The sequence below is a fragment of the Hyla sarda genome, chromosome 2 (genome assembly GCF_029499605.1).
Source record: "Hyla sarda isolate aHylSar1 chromosome 2, aHylSar1.hap1, whole genome shotgun sequence".
NCBI classification, from domain to species: domain Eukaryota; kingdom Metazoa; phylum Chordata; class Amphibia; order Anura; family Hylidae; genus Hyla; species Hyla sarda.
The window spans coordinates 261247174-261264311 of NC_079190.1; the positions used below are offsets into that span (position 1 = coordinate 261247174).

General features: G+C 41.4%; 1 long non-coding RNA gene across 1 annotated transcript in view; it reads right to left on the reverse strand.

The window, feature by feature from the left end:
* Positions 1–4599: 4599 nt before the first annotated feature.
* LOC130356044 (uncharacterized) overlaps positions 4600–17138 on the reverse strand; it is a 43094-nt gene continuing 30555 nt past the window's right edge. The window contains exons 3-5 of the long non-coding RNA XR_008888752.1: positions 12917–13006; positions 6132–6356; positions 4600–5180 (exon numbers count right to left, since the gene is read on the reverse strand). This is a non-coding gene — a long non-coding RNA (uncharacterized LOC130356044). The remainder of the gene's footprint in view (positions 5181–6131; positions 6357–12916; positions 13007–17138) is intronic.

The window sequence follows — 17138 nt, forward strand, 5'->3', positions numbered from 1 at the left end:
ATGACAATAGTATTCTCTATATAGCACAACAGTGGAATAACTGAGGGATGAGAAGCTTTAGAGGTAGTAAATAAATAAAAATACTGATGTTTTTGGGGGGAATCTTCATGTCAAACATGCTCCGCCTCTCCTTGAAAATGTCATAAAGGAAATAGTTAATATCTATCCACCCACCCCACAAAAAAATAAAAAAAATTAACATTACATACTTATACCCTGTATGTACTGCTATTCAAGTTTTCATTTTTGGAGTAGACAGTTTAAAAATAATCATAAAATATGTTAATCAAATCTTTTTTTTTTTTTTTTTAAACAGGAATCAGGGTCATTTTTATTTGAAATTTTATTATAAACAATGTAACTTAAAATAGAGAAACAGAACATGGCCATACATCCACAACTTGTACTAAGATCCAATGGCTTCTCAGCATATTTTCCAAAACAAACAGGTTGTAAGTGTACTTAGCCCCCAGGTCTAAGCCACAGCAACAATGGCCGCTGCAAAGCACCACACCAGTGTGAACACCTACTATGTGCTGCCTGCTCCCTCTCCAGATCTGGGCCATGCCACTCCACAGAAAAAGCACGAAAGCAACAATGGCTGCCACAGAGCAACACAGCAGTGTGAAAACCTACTATGTGCTCCCTCTCCAGATTTGGGCCATGTATTCAGCAGTAGACTACATAAAGGTTTCCTCCTAGCATTCTCCCAGGCCTCTGGCAGTGTGCACATGGTAGGTGTTCACACTGATGTGGTGCTCTGTGGCGGTCATTGTTGCTGTGGTGCTTTGTCTGTGGAGTGGTGTGGCTTGGAGCCAGGGGCTTGGTCGGGCAGCAGTGGGACTGCCTGGTCACTGGGTCATTCTCCCTGTGGCAGCGGGGGTGGTCGCCACCCAGCGATATGCCAGTGTTGGTTTAGGGACTCACTCTTATCAGGTGGTCTTGACGTGGCTAGTGGGCTTGCAGGTTTTTCAGAAAAGGTATACTAACAAGTGTTAGTTTTTTTAATTATGCTGCGAAGCAGTATGATTATTGTACAAGTTGTAGAAGGTAGACCATTTTCTGTTTGTCTATTGTTGCTATTCCAATCAATATTGTTACCTTTAATGAGAGGCCACTCGGACATAGCACGCGGCTCAGCTGGCTAGGATGCGTTGAAAATTTTCCATTTTATAATTCAAACCACAGGGGTCATCAAAAATGGGACATCGTAGGAACGCTGGACCATCAAGGATGCGGAGTCAGAGAGTGGAGTGCGGGAGGTTTTTTGTTTAAAAGGTATAAAAACATCTTATTTAGTCCTTTTGGGGTTATGGTGGACATCTTGTAGATCCAATAGGTTTCCAGACATTTCAACTGTTCGAACCTGTTGTTATCATCAAAAGGAACAGAGTCAATCGGTGTAATACGGATTGGGTCAGGATGTTCAGGATGAAGTAACGTGCAATGTTTGGAGAGACCATGCAGGAGGAACTTTTTCCTGATATTTAGAAGATGTAGGTTTAATCTTAGATGGAGCAGTTGGGTCATCTGGTCTAGGTATTGTAATGGACACACATTGCACTGAATCATATAAATGACATAATTATTCTTTCAAGTTAATTGTTGTATGATCTGAAATTGTTCTCCCATGGTCTGAGAGAATTCTGTTAATCCATGCGTTATTCGGTTACATAGACATCGCGGTTTGAAGCATTTATAGCTTCCCTTTGGAAGAGGTTGACCAAAGGCATCTAATTGAGCTTTGTTCTTTTGTTTCTGTTTTTTCATTAGACTGGGTGTAAGTAGCGTTTTTAGTGATGGACTCTACGATAAGTGAGTCTTGGATGTTCAGGGAGTGTTTTTTAGGAAAATATCCTCTTTGAGGATATGCCAATGTTTTTCAATGATTTTTCTTACTTTATGGGAACAGGTACTGTATGTCAAAATAAAATTAGCAGAAAAATCAGTAGTGGTGATTTTTTTTTTCTTGTTTTGGAGACATTCCATTTGTGTTTGCACTTTGGCACGGTTGTAAGCGTTATTCAGAATGTGCTCTGAATAATGTTTTTGCCTGAATCGGTCACGTAATACTTGCGATTGAGATTTGAATGTAGATGGATTTGTACAATTTTTTCTGATCCTCTTGTATTGTGAATAAGGAATATTGGTAATCCATTTTTTAAAATGGGCACTATGAAAATCCAGATAACTATTTGCATCTACTAAAAAAAAAAAGGTGGAGGTAATAAAGGCAGAATCGTCATGGGAAATACAGATATCAAGAAAATGAATATTCACTGTACTGTGCTCCAGCGTGAAATTAAGGCCCCATGAATTGTTTTTTAGCTGTGAGAGAAGTGTGAAGATAGTATCTGGATGACCTCTCCAAATAAAGAAGAGGTCATCTATATATCACCGATACGTAACAATGTTATGCATTAGTAATGGGTTATCGCAGATGTGGGGGGTCTCAAATGCCCCCATAAATATATTGGCGTAGGCTGGTGTGACCTTGGCATCCATGGCCGTGCCAAGGCTCTGATGGTAAAACGAGCTTTGTTAAATGAAAAAATTATTATGCAAGATGTAGGATGGCACATCCATCAGAAAATCACAGTGTGGTTTGGTGATTTGTGGATCATTATTTAGAACTTCTTGTACACACTGGAGGCCAACTTTATGGTCGATGTTTGTGTATAATGCAGAAACATCGCAAGTAATTAAATTGTAATCCGGTTCCCATTTTAGGGGTAAAAGATGTTTAATGAGGTGAGATAAATCTCTCAAGTAACTGGGTAATTGAGTGACATAAGTTTGTAAATATAAATCCAAATAATGGGCTAAATTACTGAGTGTGGAACTTGTGCAAGAAATAATAGGTCTCCCTGGTAGATGTGTAACAGATTTGTGAATTTTAGGAAGTTAATAAAAATAAAGTTTGTTATTGTTGGTAGAGGTGATACATTTCTGTTCTTCTTTGGTGAGGATGCCTTGTTCAACTGCATCCTTAGTCATCATATTTAGATCGTTCTGAATTTTCTTGAAGGGATCACCAGTGATTTTTTCATAGTACGTTCAGTCTGATAGGATGCGTGTGGCTTCACTATGGTATTATTCTTAGTCTGGAATCACCAGACCTCCGGCCAAAGGACGATTTCTTCATTCTTCTGAAATCTTTTTAGGGCTGTACATTCATTTTTACTGAGATTGTCCGGATAAAAGGTTTTTGGTGTTTCCTTTATGTTGGTAAGTTTATTTAATTCTTCAGATACAATCTGTTGGAACACTTCAATATTTGGGCCTTGTGATTGTAAGGGGTAAAATTTAGATGGTGGTCGTAACTGCTGATGTTTAATCCCATCTTCAGGGGCCAATGTATCTGTATTCACCACTTTATCTCCAATATTCTTATATTTCTGTTTTTCAAAGAGCCGCTGAAAGGTTAACTTCCTTACGAATCTTTGAAAATCAAGATAGAGTTGAAATGCATCACTTTTACGTTTGGGGCAGAAGGATAAGCCTTTATTTAAAAGGCTTATTTCTGCATGAGGAAATTTGTGGGAAGAGATATTGTATATATAGACAGAATTTTCTTTTCCTTTTACTGGTCCATATTGTGTTGATTGTTCAGTTTTCCTTTTTTGCCAACATGGCAACCTCTTTTTCTTCTTTTTTTGCGTTTGATTTGCAACCAAATCACGCATGGATTAACAGCATTCTTCTCTCAGACCACAGGAGAACAATTTAACATCAAACAACGATTAATTTGTCAGAATAATTATGTCATTTATATGATTCAGTGCAATGTGCAATATGATTCAGTGCAATACTTAAGCCGGACGACCCAACCACTCCATCTAAAATTAAACCAACATCGTCTAAATATCAGGAAAAAGTTCCTCCTGCACGGTCTCTCCAAACATTGCACGTTACTTCATCCTGAAAATCCTGACCCAATCCATATTACACCAAATTACTCTGTTCCTTTTGATGCCAACAACAGGTTCGAACAGTCTGGAAACCTATTGAATCTACAAGATGTCCACCATAGCCCCAAAAGGACTTAATGAGATGTTTTTTATACCTTTTAAACAATAGACCTCCTGCACTCCACTCTCCAACTCCGCATCCTTGATGGTTCTATACCGGCGGGACCTGTGTGCAGCTGACCATTTGCTGATACCGCAACCATAGGTTTTGTGCTCTTAGCATAACACCATCTGGTAAGAGGTGATTTTTCTCGTATACCATTTTCACCATATACCTGACGATCTTCACCAGGTGCGCACCATCTTGTTTTCCTTTATTTTCTATAAAATCTTTCCATTTTAGCACACAAATGTTATTTTTTTTAATTTTTTTTTTTTTTTTTTATTTGCTTCTTCCAGAATATTTCATATGGTAAAATGAAGGTGGCATTAAAAGTACAGCTTGTCTCACAGAAAAAAAAGCTATCATATGTACTGCCAATTGAAAAATTAAAATGTTACTTACCCAGCTAAAAGGAAATAATTAAAATACTATCACCAAAAATAGCTGCAGCATGAAGAGGTTAAGTACAATATTCATAACACAGTAGAACTTTTATTTAAACTTTGCATTAATATGAATATTTCATCTAGCTCTTAAAATAAAAAGTACTTTATGTAAATATCACTCAAAAATATGACATATTTAGTTTTTATTAAAAAAAATTCAATATTGTGAACATACGGTAAATCACATGACTTTGTTTATGAAAGGAACCCTGACATCTCTACCAAAATATACTGTAACTCAATTCCGCTGCATTAACAAATCAAATGTTGGAAAGTGGTCCCACAGCACAATATATTTTGACATTAAATCTATTATTGTCACTACTCCTCAGTGAATCTTGACATGGCCTTTCCCTTTTTTTTCTGTCTGTATTCTAATTATTCTAGTTATGTCAGTAATAAAATATAAAACCTTAATATGAAATAAGTATAACCTGGTTATTAGAAATGAAAAATGATATAAACAATTAATCATAATAATTATGTGACCACACCCAAGAGGGAGCACTGTGTGGGGAGGCCCTACAGTATGACTGTGTTAACAGTATCTGCAGCCTGAATAGGGGGCATCTATGCAGAATCGTTCTCTTTCCTTCTTCGACTTGCTTAGACTTCTTCCTCCAGACTTCAGACTTTGACCATGTTGCGTCACAGCAGAATCTGCCAGAAAAACATGTTAGGCTTTGCACATTTCCAGCACATTTCCCAACTTTTACCGACCGTCAGTGCTCCAAATATTTAATCACCAAGATACTGTATGTCTTTTTGTTAATATGCAAATGAGGCTTTAACAATTACATATATGTGTAAGGAGTGACTTTTTTTTCTTCAAAGATGGCTACTTACAGTATATGATATTCTCTGTTAGTGCAAACCAATGATCAAATACAGTAGGCATCTAAAGGTAGTCTAAAATCCACCTTTTTCAGTTTTTGCTTTGCTGAATAATATTTGAATTTTAGCTTGTTACTTATCTCCTGTATTTATTACAGTAGAACATTAAATGGTTTGTACTTATTTATTTTGTAGATGATTTTTTATTCAATAGAAAATGGTTTCCAAAAGGTGGATGTGGGTAATGTATTTCTAATCAAAATATGTAATACAGTAAATATTGTTTATATACCCTGCATATTTCTTTAACAGTATTATCTGCCATTAAGTAACATTAAGTAAGACAAATAATAAAACATTATTGTGAGATATTATTCTTGAATTTTGAACAATAGCTAATATTTGGCTTCATTCTAAAGGTATGCTTATATCATTGTTTTTGAATGCATTCCTGCATGAGGGAACCGGATCTCTGAAATGCTAATGTACTAGCAGACTCCTTCTTCCTCTACTCAAACATCCAGCATATTAATTCTTAAAATGCATTAAGATGCTTAACATCCCATCCTGAGCAATTTGTGGGTTTTTTATGACGTTGAAGGAAAAAAACATCATAAATAAGATTGCACTGGAATAAAAGGCTTGTGTCAGCTAATAGACAAATGTATCCAGCAGAAAATAGGTTAATGTTAGACCTCAACAATGGAAAACGTACAAAAATTTCATAGTTTAAATTGTGAGTATACAGTAGATAGACAGACAAACAAACAGACTTACATAGAAACAAGAATTAGCGTTTTCAGGGCTTGCAGACACAAGAAGAGGCATAGGTGCTGGTATAAGCCCTAGATGGGACTAATGCTGGTAGAAAAGTCACACATGGTGGCAATAATGCACTGCACCACTATGCTGAGTGGGTGTAGCCTTGAAAGACTCTGGTTTGGCCCCAATTGGGGAAAGTCTGGACAGCACATGGCAGGTGGTAGTGGAGAGTGCTGTGACCTATGTTAAAAACAAGAAAGATTGAGGATTGTACATCAGGATGCAACCCTCTCTTTCGTCAGAAGAGGCAAAGAGGCTGAAGACTACTGAGACATTAAAGGACTGGAGATTTGGTAGATATACTTTTGCAAAATATAAAACAAAAAAACATGTCAAGGCTTATACATCAAAATACCCACGACTTACACAACAGTCACAACAAACAAAATCAGAGAATACAAAAAGGCCTGTCTAAATTCTAGAAGACATGCAGCCCTAACCTGCTACTGTCTCAGCCAACTGCTACCTTACTCCATTGACAACATCTTATCCCCTATCCCGCCGCTGGGACCCCAGCGAAATTCAGGCTGGCAGCGTCCGAAACACAGAAGCTTGGAGCTAACGCGTTCTTGACGTCACACCCTTCCCCCTCCATTCATGTCTATGGGAGGTGGCGTGACGGCTAATACGTAGCCGTCAAACCTCCTCCCATAAACATGAATGGAGGGGGAGTGGCAGCCGTGTTCGCCAGTCATCGGGCATGGAGCGGAGTTCGCTATGTGCACCGAATGACAGGGGTGCTACAGCGGAGATCGCGGGGGTCCCCAGCAGCAGGACTCCGTGATCAGACATCTAATGTCCTATCCTATGGATAGGGGATAAGATGTTTTCAGTGGAGTACCCCTTTAATAACAACCTAACCAAAAAAAACTAAGTACACCCCAGATGTCCTCAAACTGTACGCTTTCTGCTCTATGGTCAGCCTAGCCCCGGGAACCCACCTCACGTAAAAAGAAAGACAATGTATATAAAGCAGACAAAAGCGAAGAGAAAAAGTGAGAGAAAAGGGGAGCGAAGTTATAGAAATAAACTGCAAGCCCCTGTAAATTCCCACTACAAAAGCTGAATAAAGTCAGTGATTTCAACCAACACCAAACTGCTCTAAGTCTTAATAAATGCTTCAGGGCAGCCATGTGCCTTGGCTAACCACTCCTCTGAACCAATCCAAGAGAGCGGGAACTGACATAGACCTCCAGTGTCAAGGAATGACCATTTGCGCAGCAGCCAAAAAGTGTCTGGTGCTCCCCTTTTGAAGGCAATAAATGAGCTCGGCAGGAGTTACAGCAAGGCTGTCTACCGTGTATTATTAATCTGAGAACCTTTCATAAATCCAAAAGATTTTATCCCAGAAAGCCTGCACCTTTGGGTAGCCTCACCATAAATGGATCATTGTGCCCTCATCTGTCCAACACCTCCAGCACCTATCTTTCCTCCCCGTTCTGTATGGCTGCAGGACATCGGTACCATTGGTAGATGATTTTACAGTTTTTCTCCCTGACATTAGAAGATGACATTCCATGGGAAAATATACATACCTTATGCACTTCTTCCTGGCTGGACATGACCTCCCAAGTCTATTTCCCATATCGTGAAAAAAGATGGTCTGCCTGCATTGCTCAATGATATGGTCAGATGGTACAATTTCAACAATGCCCATGGGCCTGCTTCTGCAGTTAAAAAAAAAAATGTTGAAAGTCAACAGTGATTGTGCATCAGAGGGACCAAAGGAAAGGGACTTTACAAAAGACCAAAGTTGGCTATATTCCATCAATGATAGCTTTGAATTTGGAAAGGCCACAGTCCATCTATCAATGGTCAGTAACTGCCCTTTAACTATGGCAGCAGAGAATATGTTGTCCATCCCAACAAAAGAACTTCTGAACTGCATGTGCAGGTGGAAAAGCCGGGTTTCCCAGCATAGGTGTCATAGTCCCTGGCCTCAAGGATATTCTATATTTGGTAATCCCTACACCCCAGACGCAGTAAGCGCATATGACCAAATAAGGCAAGTCAGGTATTTGTTCTGTGTGCCCTCATCGACCTAGTGATGAGGCTAGTGATAAGTCAGCAGGAGATATTAAGGCCAACATTGCCACCCACTTTTTGGTCGGTCCATGTTGTACCCAGTACAATATATAAGTAAGAATCTCTGCCCCGTAGTATAGCTGGAGATTTGGTAAACCCACTCTACCCTGGGATTTTGGTTTAGTCAATGTGCACCCTCTACTGTAGATCTCCTATGCAATTCCCCTGACTGTTACTTATGATCACAGAAGATCTCAGGAGAGTGACCCAGTGGGATGTAAACTTTTGACATGTCTGGGCAACATATCAAAAGTTTATTCAAATCACAGTGATGCTTTAAAATATTTTGAGAAAAGTTTGAGCAATATTACCACCTAGTTTGCATGTAACCAATAAACCACAGAATGCTGGCCCACAAAATGTGAAAATGTGTTAAGTACATCTGATCTGCACTAATTACTTTGGCCTCAAGATGTCTCTTTTTAAAGAGAAACTACAGAGTTAGTCCCACACTATAGAGAAATATACTGTATGATTGCTGCATTTCCCATAAGGTACAGTACTTGTCTGTGGTAGGCTCTGCTTCAAGGTCAACTGCAGAAGCAGACTATGATCACTCTGCTGGCTAGAGAGATCATATAATGGCTGTGAGATAATGTTAGCCACTGTGTGCTAATTCTGCATCGATCTCTGGTAGTGAAGAACAATGCAGGAAGCCACAGTACATACAGCAGATAGCAATAGACTGTTCACATTAAAGCTGGGTTCACACCACGATTTAACTATTCGGGAACCAGATACGTTTGGGGGGAGTGAAAACCAGGCGCTCCCATATCCCAACCTGATCCGGCCCGCATCTAATTTATTTCAATGAGCCGACCGGCGTCAAACGTTGTGTCCGGGCACCTCATTTTTGCCCTATATCCAGTTTTTGTGACCGGACCTAAAACCGTGGCATACCACCGTTTTAGGTCCTGTCAGAAAACCGGATACGGGCAAAAATTAGCAGACCGGAGTCCCGGTATGACTCCGGTCGGCTCATTGAAATGAATTAGATACAGGCTCGGTCCGGCTGGGATACGGGAGCACCTGATTTTTGCTCCCCCCAGTCGTATCCGATTCTGTGTAGTTAAATCATAGTGTGAACCCAGCCTAAGAGAGCAAGTGGGAGATCTTGGGGACAGGGCACAGTGTTGTAAACACTACCACAGTGGGGGAAACAACTGATCAATAGAAAAGGTCCTTAGTAAGTCTTGCTGTGACCACTGAGGAAAATGAGAGCCCTGTTGGCAATAAGGAGAGGAGGGGGCACACAACTTTAATCACATGTAATAACAACTGTGATAGTGGGGGCCTGTTTTGATCATTAGGGAAAGGGGTGGTCCCAACTTTGATCAATAGGTAAGGGAAGGAAATTTGGTTTGCGGGGAACAGGTTCTCTGTGAACTAGCAATGAAATAAGCCTCAAAACATGTTCTGTAAAACATTGCTAGGGTCACGTAGAAATGTATTAAAAGAGGTACTCCGGTGGGAAAAACTTTTTTTTTTTATTCAGCTGGTGCCAAAAAGTTATACAGATTTGTAAATTGCAGTTAGATCAAAACACAATATGTAGATGTGCGACCATGGCTTTTTTCTACCTGAATTCACATTGTGTTTTCTATCCCCTCTTTTTTTTTGTTTTAACATGTGTCTGCACTCTTCCCCACCCCTCAGCCCAACCCTATATAAGTAGTAGTTAGCTACACAAGGGCCTTTTCTTTCCTAGCAGCCTCCCAGTCTGACTGGGAGAGCATGGTAAGTGAGCTTTTACACCCTGTTCACACTGGTGTGGTGCTGTGCGGCAGCCGTGGCTGCCGTGGTGCCGTGTCTGTGGGGAGGTGCGACCCATGGACTGGTTAGAGTGGCGTAGGGGCCGCTCTGCCAGTGGGTCGTTCCCCCTGTGGCATTGGTGTTGCGGCGATGGTGGTCGCTGCCCAGTGCTACGCCATTTTATGCTAGGGACATTAGGGACCCACTCAAATTAGGTGGCCTTGACATGGCGAGTGGGCTTGTACCTTTTGATCAAAATGTATACTAACAACCTGTTAGTTTTTGAATTTATGCTGAGAAGCAATTAGATCAAAACACAATATGTAGATGTGTGACCATGGCTTTTTTTCTACCTCAATTCAGATTTGTAAATTACTTCTATTAAAAAATCTTAATCCTTCCAGTACTTCTTAGCTGCTGAATCTTTCAGAGGAAATTCTTTTCTTTTTGGATTTCTTTTCTGTCTGTCCATAGTGCTCTCTGCTGACACCTCTGTCCATTTTAGGAACTGTCCAGAGCAGGAGAGGTTTGTGGGGATTTTATTCTGCTCTGGAGAGTTCCTGACATGGACAGAGGTGTCAGCAGAGAGCACTGTTGACAGACAGAGAAAAGAAATCCAAAAAGAAAAGAATTTCCTCTGTGGTATACAGCCGCTAATAAGTACTGGAAGGATAAAGATTTTTTTTTATAGAAGTGATTTACAAATCTGTTTAACTTTCTCGCACCAATTGATTGTAAAAAAAAAAAAAATTTTTCCTCCGGATTACCCCTTTAAGTACTTTTAAAGTGGTTCTAAGACTACGTATTACATATTTTTCCAACAGTTGCAAAAATTCTCCCTTTCAGAAGTAGCAACATGTTTTGAGTCTGGCAAATGAAGAAGCAATGGCTTTTTCCAACCCTTCCTCCTTTTGTGGCCCTCCTCTGGAAGTCTTTTTTTCCTCAAGCCTACTAATGCAGCAGTGTCATTGTAGGAGACTTATAAAAACCTGCCAAGAGGAAAAGTTGCTGAGTTGCTCATAGCAACCTTTTTGAAAATGAAAGAAGTGATCTGATTGGTTGCTATGAGCAACTCAGCAACTTTTCCTCTTCCTGGACAGGTTTTGATAAATCTCCCCCTTTGTCACCTAAACTGATCAGACCAGCAGGCCTAGGTCTGTTACTTTTGACAAGTGTTCTGGCCCTACCTCGGCTATGCTCTTCTTTGCATAAAGGACCACTACCCTCCAGCCCTTAACATGTCTCCTCCTCTTCACTTGGTTCCCACGTCCTGTCCAACACTACATGGTCATTATCAAACTCCTCTTCATTGTCCCCGCTACCAAATTCACCATTAACTATTGATGTCTGATCATTGGCTCCTTGCTCCCCCTCAGCACATCAATAAATTAGCAAACACATCAATAAATGGGCAATCTGGACGCCCAATTGACTCAAGGCAGTAAGAGTTGTGTAAATGTAACTTGAGGTGCATAAAACTTAGTGTGGTGGCCCATTTGCACTCCTGTATCCTTGCTGCCCTGTCAGGCAGACTCCATGTCAGTGACCCCTGAACCCCACCCCCACCCCTGTATTTGTGTCTTATGTATCATCTTAAGTGCCTATGTTATCCAGTGTAATGTACAGGGTGGGCCATTTATATGGATACACCTTAATAAAATGGGAATGGTTGGTGATGTTAACTTCCTGTTTGTTGCACATTAATATATGTGAGGGGGGAAACTTTTCAAGATGGGTGGTGACCTTGGCGGCCATTTTGAGGTTGGCCATTTTGAATCCAACTTTTGTTTTTTCAATAGGAAGAGGGTCATGTGACACATCAAACTTATTGGTTTTAATGTAACTTTATTCTTTCATGGGTTATTTACAAGTTTCTGACCACTTATAAAATGTGTTCAATGTGCTGCCCATTGTGTTGGATTGTCAATGCAACCCTCTTCTCCCACTCTTCACACACTGATAGCAACACTGCAGGAGAAATGCTAGCACAGGCTTCCAGTATCTGTAGTTTCAGGTGCTGCACATCTCGTATCTTCACAACATAGACAATTGCCTTCAGAAGATTTTGTTCAGTGACGAGGCAAACTTTTATGGGGTACAAAGATAGTGGGGCCATTCTTCATCAATGGAAAACTCAAGGCCACTGGATATGCGAAATTGCTACATGATGATGTGTTTCCCTCTTTATGCACTGAAACTGGCACGTTCCCTGAGTTTTTCCAGCAAGATGGTGCACCACCACATTATGGGTGTCAGGTCCGAGAATCCCTAGAAGAACAGTTTCCTGGAAAGTGGATTGGTCGTTGTGGGCCAGTTGAATGGCCACCAAGGTCTCCCGATCTGATCCCCTTAGACTTTTATCTTTAGGGTCATCTGAAGGCAATTGTCTATGCTGTGAAGATACGAGATGTGCAGCACCTGAAACTACGGATACTGGATGCCTGTACTAGCATTTCTCCTGCGGTGTTGCTATCAGTGTGTGAAGAGTGGGAGAAGAGGGTTGCATTGACAATCCAACACAATGGGCAGCACATTGAACACATTTTATAAGTGGTCAGAAATTTGTAAATAACTCATGAAAGAATAAAGTTACGTTAACACCAAGCACATCATTGCTTTTCTTGTGAAATTCCCAAAAAGTTTGATGTGTCACATGATCCTCTTCCTATAAAAAAAAAAGTTTGATTCAAAATGGCCGCCATGGTCACCACCCATCTTGAAAAGTTTCCCCCCTCACATATACTAATGTGCCACAAACAGGAAGTTAATATCACCAACCATTCCCATTTTATTAATGTGTATCCATATAAATGGCCCACCCTGTACATATATTGCTGTATACCTTTAACCCATTAAGGACCCGGGGTTTTTCAGTTTTTGCATTCTCATTTTTTCCTCCTTACCGTTAAAAAATCATAACTCTTTCAATTTTGCACCTAAAAATCCATTTGAGGGCTTATTTTTTGTGCCACCAATTCTACTTACCTAAAAACCTATGATGAAACGGGAAAAAAAATCATTGTGAGACAAAATTGGAAAATAAACCCATTTTGTAACTTTTGAGGCTTCCATTTCTACACAGTACATTTTTCGGTAAAAATGACACCTTCTCTTTATTTTGTAGGTCCATACGATTAAAATGATACCCTAATTATATAGGTTTGATTTTGTCATACTTCTGAAAAAAATCATAACTACATGCAGGAAAATGTATATGTTTAAAATTGTCATCTTCTGAACCCTATAACTATTTAATTTTTTCGCATATGGGGCGGTTTGAGGGCTAATTTTTTGCGCCATGATCTGAAGTTTTTAGTCGTACTATTTTTGTATTGGTAGGACTTAAATTATTAATTTTTTTCATGATATAGAAAGTGACCAAAAATTCACTATTTTGGACTTTGGAATTTTTTTGCGCCTACGCCATTGACTGTGCGGTTTAATTAATGATACATTTTTATAATTCGGACATTTCCACACGCGGCGATACCACATATGTTTATTTTTATTTACACTGTTTTTTTTTTTTTAAATGGGAAAAGGGGGGGGATTCAAACTTTTATTAGGGAAGGCATTAAATGATCTTTATTCACTTTTTTTTTCACTTTTATTTTGCAATGTTATAGCTCCCATGGGGGGCTATAACACTGCACACACTGATCTTTTACATTGATCAATGGTTTCTCATAGGAAACCATTGATCAATGATTGTGCCGCTTGACTGCTCATGCCTGGATCTCAGGCACTGAGCAGTCATTCGGCGATCGGACACCAGGAGGCAAGGTAAGGGACCCTGCTGCTGTCTAACATCTGTTCAGTATGCCGCGATTTCGCCACGGACATCCCGAACAGCCCCCTGAGCTAACCGGTAATGATTTACTTTCACTTTAGATGCGGCGTTCAACTTTGAACACCGCGTCTAAAGGGTTTATAGCGCAAGGCACCCTGATCAGTGCCGCACGCTATTAGCCACGGATCCCGGCCGTTGTTAGAGGCTATGACAGCAGTTGACTCATGACGTACCGGTACGTCATGGGTCCTTAAGGGGTTAGGTATTATTATCATGTGATTGTAAACAGGGAAGGTACCAGTGTCTATGTGACCTACAGGGTGACCTATGGGACCTCTCCAGAGTTTCTCCCATATAAGCCCTGAATGGAGCTCCCTCTTTATCTTTGAGTCTTTGCTGAGCTGCCGTGAGGTCAAGTCCTGAGAGAGTGTCTGGTGTCCTAAGGAGGCCTAAAGTCTACCACGCAGCCACGAGTCCACAACTCCACTACCCCACAGGTGAAAGTCAAAACCTGGTAATCTACAAAGGGATGAGATCTGTCTAGTCAGTCTCAGTCAAGTCAGCGTTGCCTGCATCAAATTGTCCAAGTCCACTTTAAGTCCCAGCAAGCCCTGTGGTCTCTGAAATCACTGGTCACCTCCATGGGCCTAGCCAAGCTGTATAATCTTTTACATCTGTCTGACTCAGTAAAGCTGCCGTTCCGTAACTTGGTGTTGGACTCATTATCTGCCCCCAGGATCCACACCTTCGTGTGGTCTAGAGGATAAACCATGCACTGGCGTCACGAAAACTAGGGGTTAATGCCACCTGCCCCTTGGGTAATTCCATCTGCCCTCATCACACCCTCACCACATTAGCATTTAATAGACAATACCTTAAAAAAGTGCCAGAAAATTATAAAGTGCTAAAAGCTGGTGATAAGTGCAAGGTAGCGGTATGTAATGCAATTCCAATCTAACCATCCACAAAGAAAAAGTACAACCACACTGCTAGTGGAAAAGCAAATGGGTTGCCACTACCCCGGCAGGGCAGAGCCTCCCTGGAGTTAAGGGGCTCACAATAATACCCCCAGACCATCCAACGCATTTCTGTGTCGATATAGCTCGGCACGTCCTCGGGGGAGAGAAAGCACTGGGGGGGTATGTGAGCACTACGAAAAAAAAACATCGTGCTTTCCTGGGTTATAGTTACCGACTCGGGCGGGCTCACTTTGACAGTGTCATGCTGACACCCCTAAACATGTGGCTAGTGCTGCCACCATCCAGTATACAGCAGGGTACAATAACTCTCTGATTGTGGGTCTAATGGTAAAAGACCACAAATTAAGAGCACAAGCAAGTGGAGCTGTGATGGGAACCAACTCAGGGTGCCCGTACTGTGTGTGGGAGAGCCCAACACATCAAACTCTGCTGCCGCTATGTGGCTACTCACAGCTCCCGACAGAGAGACTGGCGATATCTCCTCGTTGCAGTGACAGTTTGGAGAGCTCTGGTCCAGCTGCTGGTATCGCTCCCCTCACTTGGGCTCTTAATTTGCGGTCTTTTACCATTTGACCCGCAATCGGACAATTATTGTACCCCGCCGTATACTGGTTGGTGGCGGCACTAGCCACATGTTTAAGGGTGTCAGCATAACACTATCACAGTGAGCTCGCCTGTGGTGCTATGCCCCCCGATGCACCCTTGGGTTGGTAACTATCACCCAGGACAGCACAGTGTTTTTTTTTTTTTCATAGTGCTCACATATCCCTCATTGCTTTCTCCCCCCCCCCCCCCCCTTAGGACGTGTCAAGCTATATCAACACAGTAATGTGCTGGGTGGTCTGAGGGTATTATTGTGAGCCCCTTAACTCCGTGAAGGCTCTGTCCACTCGCAGTTTGGTTGTGCTTTTCCACTCGCAGTTTGGTTGTACGTTTTTGTTTTGTGGCTGTTACGATTGGAATTACATTACATACCGCTACCTTGCATATCTCACCAGCTTGAAGCACATTGTATTTTTTCTGCCACTTTTTTAAAGTATTGTCTATTAAATGCTAAGTTTTATGCACCTCAAGTTACGTTTACACAAATCCTCCTCAGAATATCCACCCTGATGACTTACAATCACACGGCCATGCTTGTCACCACCAGTCCCACTAGTGCTATGCTTGGTCACTGCTTTCACCTCCACCACCTCTGCAACATACTCCAAAAGCTAACTTTCCTCACACAACTCCTTCTTGTGGCTAATGCTGTCCTACTACTTAGCAATAGTGGGGGGAAGCAAATAATGAGATTAAAAAGACTGTGTGGGATGGACATTTCCACCACTCTGTGTAAGTGTAGACCATGAGGAATCCACTGATACCTGGTTCAGTGTCATATTGTCAAACTCTTCTTCCTCCTTATTCTAATCTAGAACAAGTATTCATTCCACAAGGGCCTTATTATCTTCTGAAACCACACAACGCCTGGAAAACAGTGACAACTTTTCCTTGCTGATGCTGCTGCTACCACCAGCAGGAACTGGTCTGCTGCTAATACAGGTCCTAGGCGAGCTTCTACTGCCACCAAATGTTTACTGGCAGAGGACATGGCAGGGGTTCTATGGTTGTTCTATGTTTACAGTTTTTAAGAAATCATTTTGGGAATTGCTCATAGAACCTTTGTTCCCTAAACATCACAGGTGTGTTGCTCCACAACTGTTCCTGACGTGTTATCCTAGTACTGGATTCATATACTGTACTTATAGTATTTGAACATGCAATTTAAATTCAGTTATCAATCAATAAGAATTAGTCAAATGTACTATAAACCTTCTTTGTACTAAAAACCTTCCTCTACCCCTTCAGCTGCCAATCATTCCTTTAACCCCTTCACGACCACGGACGTAAATGTACGTCCTGGCTTGGCGGGACTTCCCGCACCAGGACGTACATTTACGTCCTGTGTATGACCACGAGCATCGGAACGGTGCTCGCGTCATACACGGCAGGACCTGGCCGTAATGGCCGACATCCACGATCGCGCGGATGTCTGCCATTAACCCCTCAGATGCCATGATCAATACAGATCACGGCATCTGCGGCATTGCGGTACTTTGATTGGATGATCGGATCGCCCGCAGCGCTGCCGCGGCGATCCGATTATCCATCATGGCGGCCGGAGGTCCCCTCACCTGGCTCCGGCCGTCTCCCGGGGTCTTCTGCTCTGGTCTGAGATCGAGCAGACCAGAGCAGAAGATCACCGATAATACTGAGCAGTGCTGTGTCCTATACATAGCACTGCACAGTATTAGCAATAAAAGGATTGCTATAGATAATCCCCTATGGGGACATAAAAAGTGTTAAAAAAAA